Below are 13,214 nucleotides of genomic sequence, written 5' to 3'. Positions count from 1 at the left end.
AAATGGCTGCATAAACTCTCCGCCAATGAATGAACAGTTTTAATTCCAACCGATTCCTCGTACATTAGTTGTGTTTTAATCTAATAATAAAATATGTGAAAGAAATTTTTAATTAAAACAAAAATCTCACTAATTGCTATTAAGGACAATTTTTCCCTCTTCTCATTTGGGTAACAGCATGCTATGAATAAAAGTGAAGCAACCAAACTAAAAGTTATTCAAAAACTTAAGATGTAAAGTAATGATGACATTTTCCAAACTTGTTATTATCACCGAAATTTTTTCAATTAATCACTTAATTGAATTTGGAAATGGATTCAATTAATATGTTAATTGATTCAATTAACTATGTAATCAAATCCGAATAAAAACCAGTTAAAAAAATGATTGATATTTGTTACGTTTCCAATTCAAATATTAATTGATTCAATCAATTTGTTAATCAATCCGGAAATAATTTTCAATTACAACCGTGATTGAAAAATTTTCCGTTTCCAGTTACACATGTGATTGATCCAATCACCTTTGTGATTGATCCAATCACCTTTGTGATTGAAATTGAATAATTTTGAGCAATGGAAAGAGCGAAAAGAGAACAAGAGAATGGGTATTTATTCAACAATGTATGATGGAGAGATCAGTCTGTGGAAGTAACTCGTAACGAACGGTTGAGTTTTTGTTTTTCGCGTAAATTGAAAAACGTGATTGGCGACAGTCTGTCTGTGTGCATAAATTATTTGAACGTAACAACAAATCATAGCAAAGGGTTGAAATAAATAAAGTGTGCAACAACAAATGGCCACGTGGTAAAGGTTTGAAAAAAACAATTAATTATTATTCGAGCTATATGGACAAATTAGATTAATGAACTTGGAATGAACTTAGAACCATTGAAAAGACAACGCCAGATACAAATCTATACACGCGTAGACTGTACATGTTTCGGTTCGGGCGAATGAACCTTTCCACACCGAAACATGTACAGTCTAGGCGTGTATAGATTTGTATCTGGCGGTTTCTTTTCAATGGTTCTATTAACCAAGTTATTTGTCCATATAGCTCGAATAATAATTAATTGTAAATTAAGATATAATGCATTTGGACGTTAATCGCCTGTTTCAGTACTAGGCTAACATGAAAAATAATAGGTTTGAAAAAATATATGACAAAACGCATTTGAAATTACCTGTGTTTGTGTTTTGTGGTATTGTAAACAATCTACGTTTATTGAAGGTACACTCATAAAAAAAGTCTGCTAAAAACAGATGTCGATAACTACTGTTATATTTTTGTACTTCAGGGCCAAATGAACAACAATTTATAAAATTTTTACACGGATGAAAAAGACTGTTTTCCATATGTTTGGCTATAAACATTATATGTTTGGAACACAAATTTTTAAACACAATATTTTTGAGTGCAAGCATATAATGTTCATAAACTAGCATAACATGTTTGGGACATATATGTTAATATGTTAGAACATATTATGTTTGGGACATAAAATGTTTTTAAATATAATATGCTTGGATGCAAACATATATTAATTTAGAAATAGCCTATAAACATATATGTGTTTAGTAGCTTGGAGCGCTATTTAACAGGGAGCGATATTGAATTAAGTTGGTGGTTGTTGCTTGTTATTACAAAATTACCATTTTATTTTTCCTTGGGCAATTGATCAGCTACTTCCTTCTTTGATCCTTACAAACTGTGTGGTCCGCTGTTCGAATCCCCGTCCGGCAAAAGGTAAAATTAAAATAAAAAAATCATACAATTGAATAATTTCTTCTACAATGTTTGTATTACAGAAAAAGGTGCTAAGAACTAAAAAATCTCGTGGAAGTGAGAAAGATGTGGGGGAATATACAATTGGGCAGAAACAAAATTTTGAGCATTCAGGTCGAAAACCTATGTTGTTAGCACCTATATTACCTGTTTATTTTCATAATTCATTATGATTGTAAATATATAAATAAATAAATTTTGAGCACAATATTGTTTGGGAGAATTTTTTTAAGCATATAATATTTTTGGGTGCAAAATGCTTCCAAACATATTATATGTTCACATAATAACATATTGTTTTTTGGAAGACAACATTATTGAATTTGGATGCAAAAATACAAAATGTTTGGAACTTAGACTACCCAAACAAATATTGTTTACACCAATATGCTTTCAAACATATTATATATTGGAAGAGATCAAACATATAAATGTTTGGGCAATACCCAAAAATTTATATGCTTGAAGCAAAATATGTTTGGGAGTATATGTTACAGAAGCGATTTTTTGTGAGCGTGTAGGTTATAAATTTTTCCCCAAAGCATATTTAAGAACCAAAAGTAGTTTTTGGTATATTTTTGCACTGTAATATACTTACAAGCTCTTAAATACGATCAGCAAACATTTTGTTTGCTGTTATGCCTCAATTCGATAAATATTCAGATTTTTTGTCAAATACTATAGATATTCATAAAATATTGTGTTAATTATGTTAGGATAGCTCCTAAGTTGACATTTTTATTTGTTTTAGCCAAAATAAAACATGTTTTAGTGTAATCGAGCTTCAAAAATAGCAGGAAATGTTTGCTATTTCAGCAAACAGTGACTGCTGTCCCTTTTTCAGCAGACTTTCTGCTGTTTTAGCAGACTTCTCTGCTGTCCCTACTAACAAATTTCTTTGGGTGTAAGAAATTGTGAAATGTGAATACCGTTTTCCATTGAAGCCAGTATATCTGATATATAAACTAATGAACTGAATTATGTAATGGTAAAAAAGATCTTTCTTTTGGATTTAAAAAATGAAAAATATCCGAAAATTATAAAAATATGTATTTTCCATTTATATTTTTTTCTATTTCCAGAATTTGCAAAGTATCATCAATATAATACCAAATATTACATTGTTTTGCCATTATTTTTGTCTTTGATTGGTTCAAATTTTAATAGACGATTTCAATGTGTGGACATTTTGGAAAGGAATTGTTACTAAAATTAAATTACTGAGCTCCTTAATACACCTTTTTATGCTAAACGACTACAGCTGCAAAAGAATATATAAATATGCAACCTGGAACTTGATATTCTATGCAGGTAATCAGTGCTGCCGCTACTACTTCAATCGAAGTATTTTGCTTCATTTTCACAAAATTTACTTCGTCACTCCTTCTTCCAAAAATCTGCTTCACTTTTTGTTCTGCTTCAAATTTTAAAATTTTTCCCCATATTACCTAATTGTTTTTCCTATTCCTTTAATTACGATGAACATAGCGGTTTTAATCATTGAATTATTAACCGATGTGGACCAATTTTTGCATAGTTTTTAGAGACCATATACTTACACCATGTACCAAATTTCAGCCGGATCGGATGAAATTTGGTTCTATTAGAGGATCCGCAAGCCAAATCGGGGGATCAGTTTATATGGGAGATATATATAATTATGGACCGATGTGGACCAATTTTTGCATGGTTGTTAGAGATCATATGCTGAAACCATGTACCAAATTTCAGCTGGATCGGATGAAATTTGCTTCTCTTAGAGTCCAAATTTGGGGTTCCGTTTATATGGGGGGCTATACGTAAAAGTGGACCGATATTGCCCATTTGCAATACCATCCGACCTACATCAATAACAAATACTTGTGCCAAGTTTCAAGTCGATAGCTTCTTTCGTTCGGAAGTTAGCGTGATTTCAACAGACGGACGGACATGCTCAGATCGACTCAGAATTTCACCACGACCCAGAATATACTTTATGGGGTCTTACAGCAATATTTCGATGTGTTACAAACGGAATGACAAAGTTAATATACCCCCATCCTATGGTGGAGGGTATAATAAAATGAATTCTATTGTTTTGTTTTCAAAAATGTATGCTACTTCAATTTTATTCAATCTACTCCACTTTTTTCCAAAATCTACTTCACTCAATTTTTCACTAGCGGCAACACTGCAGGTAATGTTTAACAAAATTAACTTTTAATTGAACAAAATTTAATTCGGATTATTCTGTTTACTTTCAGAAAATCTAATTTAGCGTACAGGCTGCTGATTTATTGGAAATCTAGGCCCATCTAAACGAAGGCGCACGAAGTTGTTTCTTACAAACGTTAAAAAAACGAAATATTTCGTACTTTTAATGAAAAGTTTCTTTGGTTGTAAACAATGAACAATTTTCTACTTTTAACGAAATTTTTCGTTCTTTTTACGATATAACTTCTTTAAAGGGAGTGATCCACATCGACAATTGGAAATGCGATCTTAGTACCGACCTTATGGAATGATATTATGTTAAAAAATTGATGAACTTACTTTTTCGACAAAAATAATATAAATAAAAATTCCTGTATGACTTCACAAAATTATTTCAATTCCTTGTTTATTCTTCCTTCGTACTTTTTATGCATTTTTATGAAAATCTTTCGTACATTTTGTGAAAAATTTTAAATTTTTTTTTTTAATTTTAGAAAAAAATTTAAAAAAAAATATTTTTGAATAACTTTTAGTTTGGTTGCTTCACTTTTATTCATAGCATGCTTTTACCCAAATGAGAAGTAGCTAGACATGCCTAAAAAAATAGAATATTTATATACACTCAAGAACATTATCAAATATAATTTTATGTCGCGAACGAAAATTTTACAACATCAATGAAACTTCTTCGTTATTTCAAAGAAAATGTTTCGTAAAATATTCATAAATTCGTAAAAAATTCTTCACAAAAGTCATGAAATTTTAAGAAAGTTTCGTTAAAAGTACGAACCTTTTACGAAGAAAAATTAATGTAGAATATTTCGTAGACGTTTCGTATATTCGTAAAATGTTCTTCATAAAATTTACGGAAAGAATGAAAACTTCGATGTTTTAATGAAGAATTCACGAAAAATAGTTAATGAAGAATTCTTCGTAAAATTAACGAAGAGAATTCTTTCGGTGTAGAGATTGTTTGTGACTTTAGTAACTATACTCAATCTTAGTACCCATCTAAAGCCTAGTACTAAGATCACGTTTTCGCACGAAAAACTGTTATACTCCATACACCCGGAAAAAGGGGCTCTAATGCCAACTGAACTTTATTTTAGTTTATGAAGATTAGTTGATTTTAGTTAAATTTTGCACAATATGAGTAAATGTTCCTTATTTGAATAATTTTTGCTAACCTTAATGACGTGAACTTTATTTTAGTTCATGAAGATTAGTTGATTTTACTTAAATTTTGCACAATATGAGTAAATGTACTTATTTGAATAATTTTTTGCTAACCTTAATGACGTGAACTAAAAATAAGAAAAAAAGTTGTATACAAATATAGTGCACAATTTTACCAAAAAAAAATAGTTCATATTTTCCTAAAATGGTAGAAGTTTGCTTAAATTGAGTTCATAAGTCTCTCAAATGGGTAAATTTTACTAAAATTGTACCTGTCTCGAACTTCGTACAGCGCTAAAGACATTTTAACAATTTTCAAATCCAATTTTTTCTTCCAACATATGAAATTTTCTTAAATAACAGAAAAAAATAATTATTTTTAAAAAAATTTCTTCAATTTGACAAAAAGTATTAACTTATTTGTAACATGTTGCAATTAGAAAACTATTTTAGTTAAAATTTTCTAAAATAAACCTACATTTTCTTCCCCGGTGGGGTCACTTTTTTTGGGTGTATAAAAAACGTTAGCGCGGAATAAATGCGAAATATTTGTTTTGAGCATTTTCCAACAAATATTTATACAACCCTGGATTTTTCGCACCAAAAATAGGCAGGCATATTATTTTGCATAAATAAGTTAACATCCCTGGGTTTGAGACCCTATTTTCGCAGAAACGAACTTAGTACTAAAGGCCGGTATGCACCTCTAGCGAAATTTTCGGTAGCAAAAATTTATTTAGGTCTACAAAAAACAACAGGGCTGTGTACACAAATTTTAAACCAGCTAATCGCTTTTAAAATTTGTTAATATATGTTCCAAATATTCCTCAAATAAATTGTTTATTATTTACAGACCTTTTAAAACTTTTACGCACACAATGATTGTAATAAATTAAAAGTTTGCTGCCAAAATATGCTTTTGACAACCCTGTTATTTTCATTAAAGGTGCGTACCAGCTTACGAAATTGAACGCTACCGAAAATTTCGTTAGCATAAATAGCAATGCATTTCTTATGGGAATGAAATTTTTCGCTAGAGGTGCATACCGGCCTTAAGCATAAAGTATGATGCAAAATAAGGGCTTTTTAAAATCCATAATTTGATTACGTTTTCTCCATTTTAAATCCATACATATACTTCGGCCCACAATTTCGCATACGCTCCGTACACGCAAAGAAGAAACATGATTGTCACAATCATATTCGAAGAGCAAAATAATATGATAGGAGCTATTTTTGCGGCGACCATGTAACTTTTTAACCTGCAACCATGTTGGCTCAGTGAACATGGTTCTAAGAAAAATGTAATTGTCCTCATCTAAAATGTTATTATATTGATAAAAAGAATTTTGTTTGAATGAAAAGACAATGGTCACGATTTAAAATGTTATGGTATTCATTAAAAATGTTTTTCTCCTAGTTAAAAGAACATGGTCACAACCTAAAATGTTTTGATCTTTATGAAAAAACTTTTATCATCGTCGAAAAAAGGACTCCACTTGAGAAAAGAAAACACAAAATTAACTTTATTTGTTTGTTTTTATTTATTTATAAACTAATTCATTGTTTATTTGTATTTATAATGCCGTTCAAGCAAACATCATATATATTTTACACACTCTATTTTATTTCAATTTCAACAATAATTAATTATTCCATATTTACATCGTGCCCATCAAATGTACAAACGCAGACATCATGTAACTGCAAATAAAAATAAATACCATATAGCAAAATGCAGAACAAAAAAGCAGGTACATTTTTTTCAACTACACTTTCCTTTTTTGTGTTCACATAAAACCACGTGCCACTCCTGAATATGTAAATAAATTAACACAAAACACAGTAAATCCGTATTCTCCGTCCATTCCAAGAAACAATCAACACACGACTGACGCTCAAAATGAAAATCGTGTACATGCTCAAAGTTTTTATAAAATTCTTTTCGCCACAAAAAAAGTTAAAAAATTGAATGGTCAGGTACATGATTTTCCATTTAATGGTCTCAAATTCTATCGTTTAAATGGTAGAACATGTTTGCGGTATTTGAGAACCATTCAAAAGCTTATTGCCACCATAAATTTTTCTCCGCTCGAAAACTATTTTTACAAAGACAAAATACATGGTTTTCGCGGCAATTACATGCTCTAGATAAGCATTAAATGGATGCGGCAACCATGTCCAAACATGGTTTTTCTGCGCGTGTAATATCAAATATCTTGCTTTAGTTCATACTGCTGTTGCTTGATTTTTTCAGCAGAATTTGAATTCCTTGCGATTCAATGTACTTGTTTAGAGGCTGTACGAGGGCAGTTCGGAAACTTCTTCGCCCAGCACAAAAAGCGCGGTATAAACAGAAAAAAGTTAAGTGTTTTGGAAACTTCCATCTCTGTTATGAACACATGTTAAACAGGTGTTCAAAAAAGACGCATCCGCAATTTTTTTTTTACAATGGAAAAATTAGAAATACGTGCTGTCATTAAATATTTACATAAAAAAGGTTTATCGAGACAAGAAATTCATAATGATATGGTGAATGTGTTGGCTCCATGAAATAAGCCCCCAAGAAATAAGGCCCCAAAACGGAAATGAAACAAAGCCCCAAACCTTTATATTGAAAACAAAAACAACGTAATTTGGGGTATTGTTTCGTTTTTTTGGGGTGTTGTTTCATTATTATGTTTGGGGTGTTGTTTCATTATGAAAAAACACCGTAATTCATTGATGAAGGAAACCCCCAACGATTTCTTTGTGGGGCATTATTTCATTTTGTTAAAACTAACAACTTTACTAAATGCGTAGACTGGTACCGTTACAACTACCTTGTATTTAAATGAATGCTTGCAATTCATTGTAAACATTGATTGACTATTCAGTTTCATTCTAAACGTCGCGTAGTAAACAAATACTCAATATGAATTACGAAATATTCCCGGGAAAAAGAAGTGGAAGTGAACTCCTTTACGTATTTGAGGAAAAAATGATTTATCGCAAGAAATCATTTTACAAAGGTGTAACTAAATATGAGTGTAGACAAAAAGAGTGTAAATCTAGAATTAATGTAACGTCCGATGGAAACTGTGTCCGTGCACAAAAATTTGTGGAACATAACCACGATGACGAAGAAAAGTATTATAAAGAATTGAAGGCACTAAATAAAATAAAAGCAGATTGTCTAGATAGTGCTCAAACACTAGGAAAAGAAATGACAGCAATGAGTAGCATAAGATCTTGTTTTCAAAAAACTTGCGATAGGTAAGAAATGTAGAATAATTATATTAAAGCCATATGTTTTTTTTTTATTAATATATTAAATAGTTTTCAAGATGATACAAAAAATATTGCATTCTCCAAAATCAAAAGAGGGTTGCAATATATAGTCAGTAAGCACTTTGTAACCTCTCCGAAGACAGCTCTACAAGTTATTGAGGCTTTTAATTTAGAAAATGTGTGGACATCATTTGGAATAACAAAAGATGAGGCAATGCCCAGGCCTTTTTACACAGCATGTATTATGGAAGAAAAATATTCGTTTTGTTTGTTTTCATCGCTGAAAACCATAGAATTAATTAAGGAGAATATTCCACCGAAGCAAAGGACCTTTCTAATTGATGCAACATTTAAAATTGTTCCAAAAGGATGTTTCAAACAATTGCTCGTTATATATATTGAATATTTCGAAGAAGTAAGTTAATATACACTTAAATATTCAATCAAATTATTAACCAATTATTTTAGATTTTTCCAATATATTTTGTTCTTATGGATAGAAAAACAAAACAAATATACGAAGATCTCTTTCGTTACATCAAGGACAATATTTTCGACATGGATCCTTCTATTATTGTGACTGATTACGAAGAATCTATGAGGCAAGCAATACAAATAGTTTTCCAAAAACACAAAATGTTGGTTGCTGGTACGTATGAAATATTTTGTTTTTATATTCTAAATGTGAGAAGAATTAAAAAAAGATTTAGATTGTTCTCAAATGTAAAAACGAAACTCGTGTGGATTTTTTGAAGTCTTTACATTCGAGTACAATCTAAATTTTTGTTTAATTTGAATTTAATATAATCGAAACTACAGCACATAAAAAATTGCGAAGTAAAATAACAATTTGGTAGAGGTTTTAAAAGAATTACGAAAAAAATAGATTGTGCTCGAGTGGAAAGGTTGAAAAAAATTCGCGCGAATTTTTTTCAACCTTTCCACTCGAGCACAATCTATTTTTTTCGTAATTCTTTTAAAACCTCTACCAAATTGTTATTTTACTTCGCAATTTTGTGAAACCTTTACATTTGAACAAAATCATAACAATTCCGCAATTCCGCTCATGTATTATAATTTTCGGTTAAATTTAAAAAGTGAACATAACTAATGCAATACAAATAAAAATAAACAACATCATTTATTCGAGTGCTAACAAAACTGTTCATTTAGGTTCCATTTTTGCCAAGCTGTTAGGCGTAACATGAGAAGCAGAAAGGCTTTAGTTAAGTATATACGATCTTCGAAAGAAGCGTCTGCAGCTTATCATAAACTAATGGCTCTTCCCTTACTCCCCCCTGGTTTAATAAAAGGAGCGTTTTCTGCAATCAGGTCCAAAATAATGTTAATGGACAGCCAATGTGTCTTTGCGCCATTTTTAAACTACTTCCAAAGACAATGGATACAAAAAGTAAGTTGCGATGTGAAATTAATATGCCATATGTGACATGAATCTAATGAATGTAAAATATTTTCTAGATTGGTTGTAATTCTTTCTCAGTTTATAAACAAAAAACACGAACAACATCAGCTGTAGAAGCATATAATGGAGTACTAGGACGTTTAGCAGATAAGAATGGACATTTTTTTAAGTTTGTTGCCATAATTTGTAATGAGGAATTTTTCAAAAGCCGCCATTTTTCAATGCTCTCTGAAAGCGGTGGCTCGTTGTGCAAACGAAAGAAGAGACAGGGTGCTGATAAGTCTTCCAAAATTGAGAAAGCAATCCGGCTTTTGGAAAATGGGGATATATCTGTTACCGATTTTCTTTCCCGAATGGTGTATGAACCTAACAAAATATGCGTAAAATTGATACCAGAGGAAAACATATTCGAGGAAGAAGAGTATTCCGATTGTGAAAACTCGGAAGACGACAACCAAGAAGTGACTTCTAGCACTTTAAACGACAGCGATTGCGTGATCTGCGTCAACAAACCTTCAAACATTGTTATGCTACCTTGTAGACATATGAAAATTTGTTCGGAGTGCAATTTAAAGTTAATGGCGGATGCATTATCAAAAGCTTTAAACAATTACAAGTGTCCTTGCTGCCGCCAACCCGTTGAAGATACCATGGAAGTTTTTACTTGAAACTTATTGCTCTCATACAATTATTAAATTGGATTTTTCATAGAGAATTTTTTTATTTATACAAAATATAATATTATATTGAAATATTTATTAAATTCATGAATAAATTTATTTTTTTCTCTATAACAGCAATAAATATTACTTTATAAAATGAAATAAGTCCCTATGGGGCCCAATTTCATAAAATTTTGGGCTTTATTTCATTGTTGTGGGGTTTTATTGCATATTCAAAATGAGGCTTTATTTCCTCATGAACTAAATCCCCAAAATTTGGGGCATTATTTCATTTCCAGTTTGGGGCCTTTTTTCTTGGGGGCTTATTTCATGGAGCCGAATGTGTTAGGTTGCTGAATTTAAACGTGGTGGTACAAGCATGGAAGATGAACCACGTAGTGGACGTCCAAAAACAGCAACAACAACAGTAATTGTAGCCAAAGTGCAAGATATGGTATTAAATGATCGACGAATAAAAGTGCGTGAAATTACTAATATCATGGGCATCTCAAATGATCGAGTCCATTTAATTTTGCATGAAGAATTACAGATGAAAAAGCTTTCTGCAAGATGGGTGCCGCATTTGTTAACCCTTTCACTACCGAAATAAACCTAATGTTAAAAACTTTAATTTTTCTTCTGTTTTTACTTGTACTAACAGCATGTAGAACAAAAATTGCCATTTTGAAAACCTACCTCAATTACTTCAAGAGCTATATGAGCTAGTTCTGAAAACTTGATTCTTGAATTGTGACCAAATGGTCTTAGGAAAATAAGCGCTATTTGGTCAATAATATCCTTAAAAGTGTGAGAAAAAATACAAAAAAGAACCCGAAAAAGTATCAGCATTAATTTTTGTATGAATGTCCATTTACTAGAAACATACAGTAGAAAAAAATTTTCTCAAATTTTCGTATTTTTCGTTTATTGCTAAAGAAGTTTATAAAAATGTATTTTAGACCTCACCAATATGGAAAATATTTACAGCTTATTTATATTAAAGCCTCTACTTTAAAATAGCATCGGGAAATAAATCGAAATTAAGTAGGAAAATAGAATTTGGTGTCTTCTTCGAATGTTCTTCTAAGTGGACATCAGTAGTGAAAGGGTTAATAGTCGATCAAAAACGCATAAGAATGAACATTTCTCAAGCCTGTTTGGATCGTTTTAAGCGAAATAAAATGGATTTTAAGCGTCGTTTCATAACTGTTGATGAGACATGGATCCACCACTATACTCCAGAGACAAAAAAAAAACAATCCAAACAATGGACTGAAGCTGGATGAAGTGCCCCAAAGAAGGCAAAAACAATTCTGTCGGCTGGTAAGGTTATGGCAACGGGTTTTTGGGACTTCAAAGGTATTTTATTGATTGACTATCTGCAAAAGGGTAAAACAATAAATTCAGAGTACTATTGCAACCTTTTGGATCAATTAAATGTACGAGTTCGAAAAAAACGTCCTGGCTTACAACACAAAAAAATAATTTTTCATCAAGACAACGCACCAGTGGACAAGAGTGTTTTAACAATGGCTAAAATCAACGAATTAAAGTACGAGTTGCTTGGGTGGTTATTCTCCTGATTTATCTCCCAGTGACTTTTACTTGTCCCCAAATCTAAAAAAAAATCCTTGCTGGCAAGCGTTTTGCCTCAAATGAAGATGCAATTACACTTGTAAACCACTATTTTGAAGACCTTGAGGAAAACTATTTTAATCAAGGGATAGAATTGCTAGAAGAGCGTTGGACTAAGTGTATTAGAGTTTCAGGAGATTATATTGAAAAATAAAAATATTTTTGAAAAACTAACTATTCTCTTTCATTGATAGGCTAAGAAGTTTCCGAACCGTCCTCGTATGTATATTTTGTGTGTAATAAATATATACACTCCAAAAAAGTGAACTCTCTATTTCACTAAAGCCAATTTAACTTTATTTTAGTTCATGGAATTATTATGTTTGGAGAAAGTTTCCTTTACTCTATTAATTTTTTGTGTACGTTAGTTAAATTAACTAAAACCGAGGGAAAAAATATACTCAAATGAAGCATAAAGATTAACTAAATTCGTGTCTTCCACAAATTAGTTCAGAATTTCTTTAAATTTGTAAATTTTACCAAAAATGTGTCCATCATGAACTTCGTTTGTCACTAAAGACATTCTTGCAATTTTGAACTCCAAGTTTTTCCTTCAAACTACAAAATTTTCTTTAAAAAGTGAAAAAACTTAGTTATGTCTAATAAATTTTCTTGAATTTGTCGGAAAATATTTACTTATTTTTATGACATCGGCGTGATGCCAACGTTTGTAATACTGTTTAAATTTTCTACAAATATTCAAAATTTTCTAAAATTAACCGAAAGTTTTCTTCCTGATGGGTTCACTGTTTTCTCAGTGTAACAAGAGTGATAATAAATTTTGAGTTTTATTTGGGGTTACCAGTAATAAATATTTATAACAAATCGAAAATAGCAAATAGAAACAGTAATTTTTGGGTATTTGGCATGATTGTGCAATGACATTCTTCTGTCAATTTTAACTAGTTTTCTCTGTACACCTAGACCTCGTTTTGCGTTGTTTCGAAGTTGCGTCGCTGCTTAATTAGTACTAGTTTTCGCTTTGCGTCGTTAGATTTTCGATGTTACGTTGTTATCTGTCTCCAATATTTGCATGGTTTGCCATAGAAACTCATAATTCACTTTGC

The sequence above is a fragment of the Haematobia irritans genome, chromosome 1 (genome assembly GCF_050003625.1).
Source record: "Haematobia irritans isolate KBUSLIRL chromosome 1, ASM5000362v1, whole genome shotgun sequence".
NCBI lineage: Eukaryota > Metazoa > Arthropoda > Insecta > Diptera > Muscidae > Haematobia > Haematobia irritans.
The sequence above is the reverse complement of the archived record's forward strand: the minus strand, read 5'-3'. Positions refer to the sequence as shown.